The sequence below is a fragment of the Chenopodium album genome, chromosome 7 (genome assembly GCF_948465745.1).
Source record: "Chenopodium album chromosome 7, dcCheAlbu1.1, whole genome shotgun sequence".
Classification (NCBI taxonomy): domain Eukaryota; kingdom Viridiplantae; phylum Streptophyta; class Magnoliopsida; order Caryophyllales; family Amaranthaceae; genus Chenopodium; species Chenopodium album.
This window is the reverse complement of record NC_137840.1, coordinates 76,227,687-76,242,789: the sequence shown is the minus strand read 5'-3', so window position 1 is coordinate 76,242,789 and position 15,103 is coordinate 76,227,687. Positions and strand designations below refer to the sequence as shown.

Here is a 15,103-nt window from a genome sequence, read left to right as displayed (position 1 = left end):
CATCTTCAGGTTAGTTCATGTTCAGGTTCGGGTTTCACATACTCGAGTCTAGGGTTGGTTTCAGGTCGAGTCGGGTCGGGTTTGGGTCACCATTTTTTCGGGTTCAGATGGGTTGGTTAATAATCGGATTTGAGTCGGTATTTCGGGTTAGGTTAACTTTTGACACTCTTGTCACAATAAAGTTTTTCACTTTCTTATATATCCAACCCAATAACTCGACTCGAACTTGACCCGATATTACTAAAAGAAACCTAAACCTGAGCCAAACTCAACACCCATTTATCATATTTTACAATGGTATTATGATGATATATATTGTCAATTACAATTGTAATGAGTTGAATTGAGCTGAATTGAACTAATTGGAGGTTCACATTTACTGAAATGAGCTGAATTGAACTAATTGGAGGTGACTGAACTGAGTTGAAATGAATATTTTATGGGAGAAGAAAATTTAGAGCTAAACTGAACTGAACTGAACTAAATTGAATTAAACTGAAATTAAGCTGAAGTGAACGGGACCTTAGTTACAGTAATTAGCATGTTACCAACTTTGTGCGATTGGGGCTTAGGGCAAGATTAGCCAACAAAGTAGAGGTTAGTGGTGTAGAAAAATATGGAGTATTAGGCTGAAACAAGAAGAATCGTACCGAATACTTCCCCTTGGCACAAACAAGAGGGATGTACAAAATTGGGTTGTTTGGCGAATGCTGGTTGTTTTGAAGGGACAACTGTTGTTGTGCGACGATTTTGCTGCTGTTGTGGCTAAGATCGGAGGAGGGAAATGGAGGAGGTGGACTCGTTGGCGTCCGGGGAATGTTTGGACACCAACAGCCAGCACGGGAAGGGGGAAGGGTGGCTGACGGGGAAGGGGGGAGAAGTGGTAGTGGGTGGGTGTTTTTTTTTTTTTTTTTTTCTTTTTAAAGTTTTTTATAAAAGTTTAAAAAAAATATTAAATCATTAAATAATTAGATAATGAGTCTCACTTAACAGAATCGAAACAGATTTAAGTAGTACCAAAACCTATATTTTGTACCTTGATGAGTACCAAATAAAATAAAATTTTAGATGAATACCAAAAATCAATAGGAGTCATTTTCGAAGTACCAAAAGTCAGAATTTCCTAAAATGGGCAACAACAAAACAAGTATTATATACAATGTCTACTTACTTGGCCTTTTTTTTTTTTTTTTCCCAATTCATTTACATTTCAGAATTTTCCAGCCACTCATTAATCATCATTATTAGAATTTTGAACAGGAATTCTCTATGTGAAACGCTTCTTGAAAAGACAATACCGTTTGGATAGATCCTTGGGCTTCATCTTGCTCTTCAAGTGTCCTCTCTTATGTCCAGTACTGCACAGTAGATGGTCGGCATATAACTATATAAGTCAGGGCAATCCAACAGTATTTCACAAAATACATGCGCTTAACTTCTGGGGTTAAGATTTTGTTTAATCTTTAGAAGAAACCAAATGCCAAATCACAATGAACCAAAGCCTAGGAATGCTGGTCTTAAAGAGATATAACATCTCGTATAATGATAATGGAGTTGGTGACTACAAGTTTAAAATTGTCAAGCAATAAGCAGATTGCGGAAAAATTATGCAAATTTCTTTAGCCTAAGAACGGGTTAATAAGCATGGCATTCAAAAACCAGATACCCTTACTTGTAGTCCGTGTAAACCATCCCACCAACACTCAACATAACACTCATAGATCCTGAGGTACGACGTGCTTTCTCAAGGGCTATTTCATCAGCATCTTCATCCAACATCTCCAGATCAACAGCTTCATCCCCAGCAGTTAGCACCTGTTACCAGAATCTGAAATCAGACACTATAAAAGATTCTTTTTTCAGCAGCATCTTGTGTGGTGTACCAATAAACTCATTAATACAAGCTTATATTGATAAATGTGACTTCCATTGCAAAGACCGACGGGAGAGGTAGCCTGACCAAAAGCTGCTAAATCATGCTCTCTTTTAAATACAGCATCAAATCTAAGTAATAAAGACCAACTACTTTTTTCCTGTGCCAACTACCTTGCCCTTACCAAAGAAGCATCAGTTTCATCACCAAAACTCAACGCTAATGTCATAACAGTTAAAAGATATTCTTGATTTGAGTCAAGGAGGAATAGACAGATACCTTTTTTCAGGAGGAAAAATAAAGCAGCCAGATGTTGAAAAGTGGGATACTTTCCTCAGGAGATCTCTCTGTTCCTGAACCGAGCTATAGCTGAGTTCTGATCCACAATCAGGAGGTAAACTTGTGATTACCTACAGCAGAAATGAACCATCATACCACTTAACACATTTGTATAGCATAAACCCATTTGGATGATAGCAAGAGTCCGTAGATTAGAAGGGCCAAACACAAGCAGAAATTAAAAAAAAAAACATACTTCATAGTGAAAAGTGGTTATTCTGGTACAAATGCACATAAGCTACACGGCATATATATCAATAACTAGCACCATGCAAAATAAATTGAAAAAAACTTGTTTCCAATCAGCCTATAAAGAACAGAAAATCAGAAAATCAAGTAAGAACACGCAAGTATCCAAGTTTAGCAAGAAAACAAATACAACACCAACTCCAGAACAATTTCATTTCTAAACATAAATTTAGTAAAGAAATAAAAGGATACGAGGAAAAAATCTAGTTGATTGTCATATACTCATATGGCTGATTTCAGATTACATGCCAGCCAAATACTAAGAAGAATTGGAGCTACACCATCATAAATCATTTCTCTAATACAGGCAAAACAATAAATAAGATGGCAAATCCATATATAGTAACTTGTTAAAAGCGAAAGAATAAACTGCAGCCAGCAGCAAAATAACTTTAAACATCAAACTATCTAATGACAGTAAGGACAGCTGATAAATATCATAAACACCTTCACACTAAAGAGCACTATATGTCAACTGCAAAGATCTAACCAGAATCCACAAAAAAAAAAAAAAATACAAGATATTACCTTAAAGCTGCAACCTTGGTCAATTAAAAACTGCTGTCTTTTAGTTGAGTAATACATCTCCTACATTTAAGAGGAAATATTGAGAAAGAATATAAAAATTATTATTAAAGAGATTAGAATTTCCCAAAAAGAATTGCTTTACCAATTACATGCAGACAGTATCTGTGTGTCAGACTGTCAGTAGATACAATTGAATAGAAAAAGGCATTATACTCTTCCTTATCCCCAGCAATCCTGTCTTCAGGCCGACCCTACCAATTACAGAGAAGAATTTTTGTTTTAGAAAAAAGGCAATAAATAGCAGCTACGTAAATTTCCAATTCAAAGCTCTTACAACAAAACAGAATTAGAGGGAAAATGGTGAAATAGATTCTTTAAAAGTAATCCATGTAACTGTATTAATATGAAACCAGATAAGAAAAGGTATACACTATACACAGATAGGGGAATATTGCTATCAGTCAAATTAATCTTCATCCTTCTTCACTAATTGTAGAGACATCAGAATTGGAAAGTTTATAAGTTAACAAATTAGCGGCTTCCCAATGCAAATATAATACTGAATTCTGAGACCCTGGCAACAATTTCAGTTAATTCTTTGGATGTTAAGTAACAAAAATGCAAAAATCATAATGGGATTTCAAAGCAGGTGCAAGATAAAAATTGGGTTCCTCAGACTACTACTGCACTTAGAGCAAGCTCTTAAACTTTGTATCAATCAATCAAAGCCTTAATTTTGGGACGTCCTATAAGTGGCTTAAACTTTGTATACTTAACAAATTAAGCAATGTCCCTGTATTTCATTTCCAGTAACCCTGGGGCATACCTCAGATAGTATAACAATTATATGTTTCTATTCCCACCACCCAGGGGTTATTTGAGAATAGATGAAAAGGAAAAAGAAAAACAAACAAGAATGGTAACGTATAATTAAAGCACCCTCTTCAGACCAAAAAGAATATGTGAGAGCACAAACCTTTGCCCTAAGGACGGCCAAGACGCTGAGCTTCTTGACGTCTAGACCCAGCATGTGATGAAATTTGAATAATCACATTCGCTTGGGGTATATCAATGGAATTATCGCCAATCTAATATCAAAAGAACAAAATATAAATAACTTACACTATTGTTTTGGCAAGAAAATTAATCCAAATGAAGATAAATGTTATCATGCCAGCAATATTCAACCAGATTGCTAAAAAGTTTAATATGACACTTATCTGATAATTAAAGTTAGTTAAGACACTATAAAACCACAAATCCTAAGCCTTTCTCACACTTTGTTCACCTACCATTAGCAAATTATAGTCCCATCTAAAAAAATCAATTTAAACAAAAACTTTTGCATGCCCCCGGTTTACAATAATTTTATCGAACATTTTGCGAAAAGTTACCCTTTTTTCTTATAAAAGTGACCCTTTTTTTTTTTACAAAAGTGACCCATATTTTCACAAAAGTGACCCTTTTTTTCACAAAAGTGATCCTTTTTTACAAAAATGATCCTTTTTTTTTTTCACAGAAGTGACCCGTTATTTTCACAAAAGTGACCCCTTTTTTTTCACAAAAGTAATTAAGATACATATGCAAAACAGAGTATCAAAAGGCAAGGGTTTTGGCGCGAACCGCTTGCCAATATATATAATGACAAGCGGTTTGGGGTTGAACCGCTTGCCATTACATATATTGGCAAGCGGTTCAACCCAAAACCGCTTGCCAATTAGAAAAAAAAACCCTAAAAGCGCTTACCCCTCCTCTTTTATTTCTCCTCCTCTTCCTTACCCCGGGCTGCTCTCTCTCTCTCTCTCCTCTTTCATTTCGCCCCTTTCTTCTTTCATTTCGGCTGCTCTCTTCTACTCTCGTTTTCCCTCTCTCTCCTCTTCCCTCTAACTCGCCCTTTCTACTTTCATTTTCTCTATTCTTTGTTCTTTCTCATCTCATCAAATTTGAACATAATTGGGTATTTTCGAGCTAATTTCGAGGATAATTTCAACCAAATTTCGAACAATTTTGAACAATTTGGAGCAAATTCGTGCATGCATGTGGGTGTATAAGTTTTTTAGGTCAAATTCGACCATGAAAACTCTAGATCTAGAGTTTTTATGGTCGAATTTGACCTTTAAAACCATAATTTGAAGCCAAAATCGGGTTAGATTGATGGTTTTTTTAATTTTTATTTCGATTTTAGTTTTATTTTTTATTTTAATTTTAATTTGATTCGTGGTGGGTGGTGGTCGTGGGTGGAGGTCGTGGTGGGTGGGGGTCTGGTTTGGGTTAGGGTCGTGGGTGGGTTGGGGTCTGGTTTGGGTTAGGGTCGTGGGTGGGTGGGGGTCTGGTTTGGGTTAGGGTCGTGGGTGGGTGGTGGTCGTGGGTGGAGGTCGTGGTGGGTGGGGGTCTGGTTTGAGTTTTTAGCTTTAAAATTTTGTTGTTTATAATTTAAGATCTGAATTTTTTTTTTTTTTTTTTTTTTTTTTTTACACAAAAGATCTGAAATTAAGTTACTTATTGTTGTTTATTTTTTCAATATATAATGTTTGTGTTTCAATTTAACCACCACGGGTAAAGGTGGTTGGTGGTGGCGACTGGTGGCGGCTGGTGGCGCGTGCGGCTGGAGGTGCGCGCGGCTGGTGGTATGTGCACGGCTGATGAACAAGAGCAGCTAGCATCAGTTGTAATATGCTTGAATTTTTTTTTTTTTTTTTATGAAAATGTAATATTACAACAATTAATTAATAAAAAATATTAATGTTTTTGCATATATTATGTTTGTGTTTCAATTTAATTGGAAAAACTGAAAAAAAAAATATTATTTTTTATACCCATAATGGGCAGCGGTTTGGCGCCAAAACCGCTGCCCTTTCACTACAAATGGCAAGCGGTTCAGAACCGCTTGCCATTTAAAAGGCTAATGGCAAAGCCCCCCAATGGCATGCGGTTCAAAACCGCTTCCCATTAGGGGGTTTGAACTGCTTCCCATCACGTTTATTCTACTAGTGAATTTTACCCAATTTATTCATTGATTAGCTCGAAGTTGAAAAATCAACAACAAAAATTTTTTTTAAAAAAAAGCAATAATTTGAAGAAAAAATGCATAAAATTGAAATATCAAAATCAAAACAGAAGAAAATGATCAAAATCGAAAACAATGGTGAAGTGAAATTTGATGATGATGTTGTAGAAGAAGTAATTGACTTGAAATCGTACTCGAGAAGTGAAGTTACAATAATTGATACGAGTTTTGATGAATGGAAATCAGATAAATGGGTGTTTAGGAAGAATGATGAATGGAAAATCAAGGATAAGAGGAGTAAATTTAAACCAAGGGTTTCAGGTGGGAAGAAGATGAATTTTTTGGTTGATAATTCACCGAAACTCACTACAAGCCTCCAAGGAAGAGAGATGGAAGGTAATAGGACCCACACGTGATGAAGGAAGATGATAAATTGAATAATTTATGCAACCAAATAATAAACTGAAAGAAGAATATGAAATGACGAAGAAAGAGAGAGATGGAAGGTAATAGGGCCCACACGTGCCCAACTTGTTTTGCTCTTTACTGATTTACAATATGGTTACTGTACATCAGATTTTTTTAAACATTTGTGCAATTTAAAACAGAATTCTCACAGATTTTCATTCAGTGGAGACAGGTTATTCAAACAGTGTAGTAGAATTTTGTTTGGGCTACAATAGAAAAGAGTTGGATGAACTACAAATTCTTCGACTTCTCTAAAGCCACAAATCTTAAGTATTTCTTACACATTTCTCGCATATGCAACACACCAACCTACCAAGCCACCAATCCTGCACACATACAGCAGAAGAGGACATCCACAGAGGGGCGCTCACAACTCACCAGACAACCAACAACAATCACAAGCAGGGCAAGGGGACAACTAAAGTACTTTTCAGCAATTTCCTTGGCAGCTTATGGCATGAAGACAAAAGTAGTTATGATAGTAATTAAAGCTAAGTCACATGTAGTAAATTGTAAGGAGTTAAATAGAAAGTTGGGAGGGGTAAAAGAATTCATTGGAAAAGTTTGTGATAGCTTAATAGTTGTAGCCGTGTAGTTAACTCTCAAAGCCTTTCGGCTATATCAATCCAATCCATTGTCTTCTGCCTACTTCTCTTCTCTTTTGCTTGAATTCGGTTGAGTTAGTGCGCTGTCCGTTGCAAGTGGTATCACAGCAGGCATGGCTCCGGCATCGAACACTCAGCGAATTGAAGCCCTTGAGGGCCATGTGTTGGATATGGTCACAAAAGTGGGTGACGGAGAAAACTCCATTCAAGCCATCCTGACCAAAACATCACGGAGAGCATGGAGGCACTCCAGAAATCCTTGTCGGAGCAGTTTAACCGGCAGCAGAACACCGAGGCACAGCGGATTGAGGGGAGGATAGATCGATTTCGGGAAGACCACACCCAACAAATCGCTTTGGTTAGACGCGACCAGGACAAATTTTTTGAGGAGATGCGTGGAGCCATCGAGTCCGTACGTGCTGGAAAAAAACCTCCGGGCCATATGGAGGACGAGGCGGCGTCTGGCGCCGGTGGGTCTCCCCCGGAGGCCTTTCAGTCTAAACAACGGTAACGGCCAAAACAGAGAGCAACCGATTAGGGGGTATGACCAGGGAGACAGTTATGGAGGTTGAGGGAATTGGAAGTTTCGGAAGCTGGATATGCCCCTCTTCTCCGGCGACGACCCAGATGGGTGGTTGCTGAGGGCGGAGCAATATTTTCAATTTTATCAACTCTCGGAGCAGGAACAACTTCAGGCTGCTATGGTATCAATGGAGGGAGACGGGTTGAGATGGTATCAATGGGAGAATCGTCGGCGGCCGTTGCGAGGGTGGGAGGACTTGAAGCACCGCATACTCACCCAGTTCCGACCGACCAACGTTGGGTCATTGCACGAGCAGTGGCTGGCGGTTGAGCACACTTCTACCGTGGCGGAGTATCGGAGGGAATTTATCGAGAAGGCTGCACTGCTTTCCGATGTGTCGGAGAGTTTGATGAAGGGTCAGTGGACTGAGGGAGGACATACGAGCTGAAGTATGGATGCTAAACCCATTTACCTTGGAGCAGGCTATGGACTTGGCCACTAGGGTGGAGGAAAGGAATCGGGTCCACGGGTTAAAAAAATCAAACGGGGCATTCTCCAAACCCAGCCCATATTCGTATTTCAACAAAAGCCCAGCCAACACCATATTAGGGGGAGGTGGGTCAGCCCAACCTTCTTCTCTCCAACATAGCAAGTAAAGCCCCTCAAAGTTCAGTTGGGTCTATTGGATCAACTGGATCAACCCCAAGCAAAATCACTCCTAGCTACTCAGGTGGAGTAAGAAGATTGACAGAAAAGGAGATGCAAGATAAAAAGGCTAAAGGCCTTTGCTTCAAGTGTGATGGGAAGTAGGACTTCAACCATGTGTGTCGTGCTAAGGAGTTTAGTGTGTTACTGGTAGAAGAGGAGGACGGGGAGTAGGAAGAGCGTGAGTTTACTGCCATTGAAGGTTCTTCAAGTGAGGGTGTCGAGGTTCCCGTTTCAACGTCGATGAACTCACTAGTTGGACTTACTAATCCTAAAACATTGAAGTTAATTGGTGAGATCAATGGAAAGAAGGTGGTAGTAATGATAGACTCGGGGGCTACGCATAATTTCATTTCCTTGCATACGGTGGAGAAGTTGGGAATGGTGATAGAAGGGAGTGGTACGTTTGGAGTATCATTAGGAAATGGCGAGACAGTGAGGGGACAGGGCTTGTGTGTTGGAGTGCACCTCAAATTGGGTGACAAGGTGGAGGTAGTGGAGGACTTCCTACCCCTCCAATTGGGGAACTTCGAGGTAATCCTCGGCGTCCAATGGCTTGAGAAGTTGGGAACGGTCCTTACAAATTGGAAAACTCAAGAGATGAGCTTCACGGTGAATGGCAAAACCGCGTGTGTTAGGGGAGACCCCTCCTTAGCACGTACCGGGGTTACTCTTTAAGGCCATGGTTAAGTCGTTGTGCAAGGAGAAGGGCGGCTTCTTGGTGGAGTTTAGTCATATGGAAGGCGTGAGCAGGGAGGAGAAATTCCAGAATTTTTAAAGTCCGAAATTGAGCAATTTGCGGGGATTTTCGAGAGTCCTAAGGGGTTACATCCGAGTCGTGGGCGTGATCATGCCATTGTTCTTAAGGATGGTAGCAACCCGGTGAGTGTTAGGCCCTATCGATATCCTCAATTTCAAAAGGATGAGATAGAAAGGCTTATAGGAGAAATGTTGACCGCGGGAATCATCAAACCATCTACTAGCCCTTTTTCAAGCCCGGTCCTTTTGGTCAAGAAAAAAGATGGCTCTCGGAGGTTTTGTGTGGATTATAGGGCACTTAACAAAGAAACGGTGCCGGATAAATACCCTATTCCGGTTATCGATGAACTCCTTGATGAGCTACATGGGGCACAAGTGTTCTCCAAACTTGATCTCAAGGCCGGCTACCATCAAATTGGTGAAACCCGAAGACACTCATAAGACGGCGTTCCGAACTCACGAGGGTCACTATGAATTTTTGGTGACGCCGTTTGGCCTAACTAATGCTCCGGCGACCTTCTAATAGCTCATGAATGAGGTATTTCGCCCCTATTTGAGAAAATTTGTGCTTGTGTTTTTTGATGATATTCTTGTTTATAGTGATAGCAAGGAAGCTCATGTCAAGCATTTGCAAGTAGTCTTAGCTACGTTGAGGGATCACACATTGTATGCCAATAAGAAAAAATGTGAGTTTGGAAAAGAAGAGGTTGCTTACTTGGGTCACATAATTTCAAAGCATGGGGGTGGCAGTGGATCAAGAAAAGGTGAGGTCCATGCTCAATTGGCCCATTCCCAAAACCTTAAGGGAGTTTAGAGGGTTTTTGGGCCTAACGGGCTATTATAGGAAGTTTATATCTCAATATGCACATATTGCCCATCCACTCACTAACCAACTTAAAAAAAGACAACTTTAAGTGGTCAGTGGAGGCCACTTGCGCATTCGAGAAACTCAAGCAGGCCATGGCTGAAGCTCCTGTACTCGCCATGCCCGATTTCCACAAGGATTTCATCGTGGAGACCGACGCCTCGGGGTTTGGCCTCGGGGCCGTCCTGATGCAAGAGGGCAGACTAATCGCCTTCTACAGCAAGGTTCTAGGGCCTACAAGTCGCGGCAAAACGGTGTACGAAAAGGAGTTGATGGCGGTTTGTTTAGCGGTGCAAAAATGGAAACATTACCTCTTGGGTCGAAAATTTGTGGTGAGGAGTGATCAACAGGTTCATCACTCAACAACACGAAGTGGCCATGGAATACCAAAAGTGGATTCGCAAATTAATTGGGTTTGATTTTGACTTGCAATATAAACCCGGTACGGCAAATCGGGTTTCGGGCCCTAGTCAGTACGCAAGGGGTGAATTGGGACTCCCTTGAGGCGGAGATAGAGGGGGATGCACTGCTGAAATCGATTAGAAGCGCAATCTTGGAGGGAATGGGGATTGCGGGTTACTCTATTGAAGGTGGGAGGCTGTTGTACAAAGGGAGAGTGGTGATACCAAAACATTCCGGCATAAAATTGACCTTGTTTCGGGCTTATCATGACTCGGTGGAGGGGGGACACTCAGGGGAGACAAAAACATTCTTAAGAATGGCGGGGGAATGGTTTTGGCAAGGGATGAGACGTGACGTCGCCGAGTATGTGAGGGCTTGTGATGTCTACCAAAGAAACAAACTCTCACCGGATTATTGCAACCGTTGCCAATTCCGAGTGCGGTTTGGGAAGACATAACTATGGACTTCATAGAGGGTCTTCCGCGCTCTAAGGGGTCGATACAATTTTGGTGGTGGTAGACCGATTGTCCAAGTATGCACATTTCATTGGGCTGCGCCACCCATTCTCCGCTCTAACTGTGGCAGAAGCATTTGTGAGGGAAGTGGTTCGATTGCACGGTTTTCCGGGAAGCATTGTATCGGACAGAGATAGGGTGTTCTTGAGTTCGTTTTGGAAAGAGTTATTCCGGTTACAGGGACTGACTTGAACAGGAGTACCTCGTACCACCCCCGGACGGATGGGCAAACAGAGGTGGTCAACAAGGGGCTTGAAACTTATCTGCGATGTTTTGTTGGGGATCACCCGAAAGCGTGGGCTAAATGGCTCCATTAGGCCGAGTTTTTGTACAACACGGCTATTCACTCATCCACCCAAATGTCTCCCTTTCGAGTGTTGTATGGTAGGGATCCACCTAAATTAATTAAGGTGGGCACGAGTTGTTCTTATGTGGAGGCGTTGGATGAATTACTGCAGGAGCGTGACTTAATGCTAGATGAGCTCAAGCTGAATTTGTTTCAAGCTCAGCTGAAAATGAAGAAGTATGCAGATGCTAAGCGGCGGGAGGAAGAGTTCCACGTGGGCGATTTTGTGTTCTTGAAATTAAGACCATATAGGCAACGCTCCCTACCTAAGAAGCCATTCGAGAAACTCGCTGCACAATTCTATGGGTCGTATGAAGTTGTGAAACGCATGGGTCAAGTAGCCTACAAATTGGTGCTACCAGGTGAATATCACCCAGTCTTCCATGTGGTGACAGGCCAAGTTCACCCACCATTCCGAATCAGATCACCCCGGAGTTGGAGTTGGTGGTTGAACCAGACACGGTGTTGGACAGCCGGATAATTCAGGGGAAATCCACCGTCCAAGAAGTCTTAATTAAGTGGCTCGGACTGCGTGATTTTGAAGCCACTTGGGAGGAGGCTACCTCGATTCTGCGTCGTTTCCCTGAATTCCACCTTGAGGACAAGGTGGTGCTTTTGGGGGGGGAGTATTGCAACACACCAACCTACCAAGCCACCAATCCTGCACACATACAGCAGAAGAGGACATCCACAGAGGGGCGCTCACAACTCACCAGACAACCAACAACAATCACAAGCAGGGCAAGGGACAACTAAAGTACTTTTCAGCAATTTCCTTGGCAGCTTATGGCATGAAGACAAAAGTAGTTATGACAGTAATTAAAGCTAAGTCACATGTAGTAAATTGTAAGGAGTTAAATAGAAAGTTGGGAGGGGTAAAAGAATTCATTGGAAAAGTTTGTGATAGCTTAATAGTTGTAGGCCTTGTAGCCGTGTAGTTTACTCTCAAAGCCTTTCGGCTATATCAATCCAATCCATTGTCTTCTGCCTACTTCTCTTCTCTTTTGCTTGAATTCGGTTGAGTTAGTGCGTTGTCCGTTGCAGCATACCTTTAGCTAATTATAGTCTCATCTTTAACTCAATGATTAGAGTCCATAGATTTCCATAAGAACTTTAATAGGACTAAAATATAAAAGAGTTGGAACTGGCAATCATCATTCTTTATGATGTCAAAAGGTTTATCGGACTATCCTTCAAAGAATTACAACCAAAAAGATTCCCCCAAACAAGGAAGCATTATTTGAATAAGATTAGATTAATTGAATACCTTAGAGATAAAGATCGTATTCACATCATTAGAAGTTCTGAAGGCCTCTAGAACTTTTGTCCTCTCTAACATGGCTTCCAAATAAACAAAGAAAAATAAGCACAGCTGGGCAATCGCCAAAGTAGACAAAATGCATTTGTACAAGTCATCAATACCTGGTAGCACCATGAATCATAGGTTTCCTAAGCTTCATAGCATACTCGTTGAAAGCAAAAATGTTATAAGCAAAAACTATTATTTTGTCACCACGCTCCCGCTCATGAAATCGAATTAGGAATTCACATGCTCTAAACTTGTTAAGGTTCATCACATATAATGCCTGAAATTATTCCAAAAGGTAATTAAAGACTATTATCAAAGTAATTAAAGCACATAAAGCCACTCTTAACCAAATCCAACCAATTGGCTTCGTACAATTTGGGACCGATAAGGAAGTTCAGATCAGTAATTCTCTCATCCTCTCTCACAAGTGTAGCTGCTGATTTTTTTTTTTTTTTTTTTTTTTTTTATAAATTAAAAAAAAAATAGAGGTGCCACTTTTTCAACTATGTATGGTCGACAAATCGACTCAACAAATAAATAGCATGAATAAAATCATAGCAAAAGTAAATACCAGTAAGCCCAAGTTTGCAATGTGACTTTGTAGTGCTGATAACTTTCCGAAACTTCTGAGCAGGAACGACATGCACCTATGCAGCATCAAATTAAAAGTGGGGAAGTTAGACATTTTTCCTTCAACTTCAAGGTCATTATCATCCTAAAATGCCCAAGGTCCTTCAACACAAGTAGTTACCTCATCCATGCGAAGTAATCCCCATTCTCTATTTCTTATTTCTTCAATAATCTTCTCAGGTTCTTCAGAATGTTTACCATCAAAAGCAATCATGTTGTATGTTGTCACAACTACTCCAACATTCCCATGGAACCTCTCTTTACTGTCAGAGGTGAAACAGCATATGTGCTCATCACTAATAGTGGACCAAAGTTTGAACTCAGATTCCCATTGGTCCACTGATACAGCACTTGCGGCCAGACAAAGGCAGCTCTTCTATATACGGCATGCTGCCGCTACACCAACTAGAGACTTTGCAGCACCACATGGCAACACAATGATGCTAGACCTTGCTCTACCTATAGATTATAGCATAAAACAAAATTTATAAGTATTTGACAAACTAAAGACAATATTTGCTTGAATTAAAACAGATACACCCCAATCGCAAGATATTGATCTAAGACCTCATCATCCATCTCTACATCATAAGCACACAAACCACAAAGGCTTTACCATTCCCAAACATTTTACTCAGACTCTTTTCCTGGTAGGGTCGTGGTTGTGCAAGATGTTTTAACTCCATGTCAAGATCAGGATCAACCTGCAATTCTCAACAGAGCATCAGATAATTGTGGTCAGTTAAGTCCAAATCTTCCCAAATCCCAACACTGAGCACAAGGTAACTATAGGCTGACCATTCCTACTAATAATTATACCCAAACAGAAAATTACTGTGTGCTACATTTTTGAGATTTTGCTTCCAAGTTGAAAGAATTGCTTACTGTGTTATCACAATGAATAGAAAGAGACTTTGACTTTGTCTTACTACCTTAAATGCTAATTTTCACCTTCCTATCTTATCATTTAAATTGCATATAAGAACACTCGTTGCAAAGCTCCTAAGCTCGCATTCAAATCATAAAAGAAGAAAGGAAATCCCTTGTTCAAGTCTGAATCTTGCACAACAACCTACCCTCAGCAACTTTATGTGAATTCTACGAATCCCATTATGATTCTTAAGCCCCAATAAACTATATGATGTTCCCAATTTGTTTGATCAAATTACAACCCTCCAAACTGCATCAAGACCAGCCATGCTCAAAGCAATGTGCATTATTAGAAAAAAGCACCAGTGCATGAAAACCACCCCATTGATCACATTCACAATAAAGTCATTACCCAATGACATGAAAAGCAACCTTAAGCCGTAGACAGCCTAAATTAGAGAATGATGCTCCAATGTCACCTAAAAAAGAGCATTGGATAAGATGTGTATATAACAATATAGAAAAAGCCTTGCTTATGTTAAAATGACTGACCATATCATAAAATCGATAACTATTACATTGCATTACAATTTTACAAAGGTCGGTAATTAAAGGCAATTCAGAGAATAAAGATGAATGATATACCTGCAAATTCCGTCTGGAGAAATCCATAGAGGACGATTCAGATGATCAATTTCAATTCTAGGGTTCTGTAACACATTACCAAATTAGGATTCAAATGAGTAACAAATTTCCAAGTAACCCTAAATTGTGTAATTGAAACTGTATGATGATGACAAAAAGAAACAACATGATACCTCAGAAAGCTGCTTCAATGGAGAAATCGGTAGGTGTAATAGAATCTCACGAAGACGAAAAGTCGTACCCTTTGGAGTTAATCATACCCTTCATTTCTCCATTTTTTTAGGGTTTCGTCGCCGAAATAAGGTAGTGTAGATGGTGTGTCACGAGGAAGAAGCTTCAAGGATCCATTTCCATGGCGGAAGAAGCTTCACTAATGGAGTCAAAAGCTTCAAACGGCGTCAGCTTCAAGGATCCATTTCCAAGCAAGGGAATAGGGAACTAGTAACGGAGTGTTAGGCTTTTTTT

At 40.2% G+C, this 15,103-nt stretch overlaps 1 pseudogene across 1 annotated transcript; it reads right to left on the bottom strand.

The window, feature by feature from the left end:
* Positions 1-529: 529 nt before the first annotated feature.
* Positions 530-15,103, bottom strand: LOC145639679 (general transcription and DNA repair factor IIH helicase/translocase subunit XPB1-like; annotated as a pseudogene). The gene is made up of 12 exons (XR_014114926.1): positions 14,812-15,103; positions 14,639-14,703; positions 13,740-13,827; positions 13,245-13,582; positions 13,065-13,140; positions 12,607-12,926; positions 12,452-12,525; positions 3,966-4,077; positions 2,990-3,240; positions 2,153-2,283; positions 1,673-1,815; positions 530-1,358 (listed from the first exon to the last, which is right to left on the bottom strand). The product of XR_014114926.1 is annotated as a general transcription and DNA repair factor IIH helicase/translocase subunit XPB1-like (transcript).